We start from the raw sequence: 1,600 nt of genomic DNA, 5'->3' as shown, positions 1-1,600 counted from the left end.
GCACTTCCCGGTCATAGTTACACTAAGAAGAGGCGTCAGTAAGCGCGGCAGAGGGAGAAAGGAAAAAGGGTGCGAACGAAACACGAAAATGGGAATCTGGGGAGTAGAGAAATTAAACGAGTTTAAACAAAAGATGGAAAAGGAGAAGGTTACGTATGAAAAAGAGGAGGGAATAGACTCGTTAGTTGAAAGGTTGAAGGGGTCCATTGAAAAGGTAAAGGATGAGCTGGGTACTAATGAAGAAAGAGTAGGGGGAAAGAGAGGCTGGTGGGACGAGGAATGCTGGGAGAGTAAAGAGGGAATAAAAGAGTGTGTGAGCAAATGGAGAAGAGGGGAAATGGAGAAGGAGGAGTATAACAGGAGGAAAAAAGAACATGAGAAGATGTTGGAAATATAAAGACAGAGACTGACAGGAAGGGCGTTAACGAAGAAATAGAGATGGAGGAATGGACGGATTATTTTAAGGGTCTATTAGGGGGAGAGCAAAATAAGATCAAAGGGGGAAAGTGTAGGATAGTCCAAGGAGAAATGGAGGAAGGGAACGAGATGACAAGAAAAGAAGTAGATGAAGCAATAAATAGGTTAAAAAGAAACAAGGCGACGGGAGAAGATGGGATGGAGAACGAAGCGATGAAGTTTGGAGGGGAAGGGATTAGGGATGTGATGTGGAAGATCTGCAACAAGGTATGGAAAGGGGAAGGTTGGCCGGAAGAGTGGACGACGGGACAGGTGGTACCGCTTGTCAAGAAAGGGGAAGGAAAGAAGGTAGAGGAATACAGAGGGATCACTCTCATGTCAGTCGGCTATAAAATATATGCAGAAATCTTAAGAAATAGGTTGGAGAGTCAGGTAGAACAAAAAGAAAGTATCCCACATAATCAGACGGGATTTAGAAAAGGAATGGGAACTATAGACAACATCTACGTACTTAACTATTTAGTTAACAGAAATTTGGGGAGAAAGCACGGGAGACTTGTCGCTTTGTTCGTAGATTTCAAAGCAGCGTTTGACTCAGTGAATAGAAAAGTACTATGGCAGGCAATGAAAGAGAAGGGTGTAGAGGAAAAGTTAGTGGAGAGGATAAAGGAAATTTTTACTGAAACCAGGATTAGGGTGAAAATAGGAAAGAAAAAAGGGCAGGTTTTCTGGACAAGCCGAGGTCTAAGGCAAGGGTGCCCTTTGAGTCCGTTACTATTTAGTATCCTATTGGCAGACTTAGAGGAAAAGATAAAGGAGAAAGGGAAAGGAGAAACGGTTTTAGGTAATAGCAAACTATATTCTCTAGCATACGCGGACGATGTAGTTCTATTAGCAGATGATGAAAAGGGGATGAACCTAATGATGAGAATCTTCGAAGAGTATGTGGGAACAAACGAGCTGACGGTGAACGTAGATTAGACAAAGGTGATGTGTTTCAGAAATAGAAAGAGCAAAATAAATTACGTTTGGAGGATGAACGGATAAAAAGTGGAAATTGTGGAGGAGTTCTGTTACCTAAGTTTTTGGTTTGAGGCAGAAGGAGCAAACGAGCTGCAGGTGAGGAAAAGAATTGAATGTGCGAGTAAAGTAATGGGCCAAGTATGGGGTATAGGAAAGAGAA

The sequence above is a fragment of the Belonocnema kinseyi genome, chromosome 4 (assembly GCF_010883055.1).
Source record: "Belonocnema kinseyi isolate 2016_QV_RU_SX_M_011 chromosome 4, B_treatae_v1, whole genome shotgun sequence".
NCBI lineage: Eukaryota > Metazoa > Arthropoda > Insecta > Hymenoptera > Cynipidae > Belonocnema > Belonocnema kinseyi.
The sequence above is the reverse complement of the archived record's forward strand: the minus strand, read 5'-3'. Positions refer to the sequence as shown.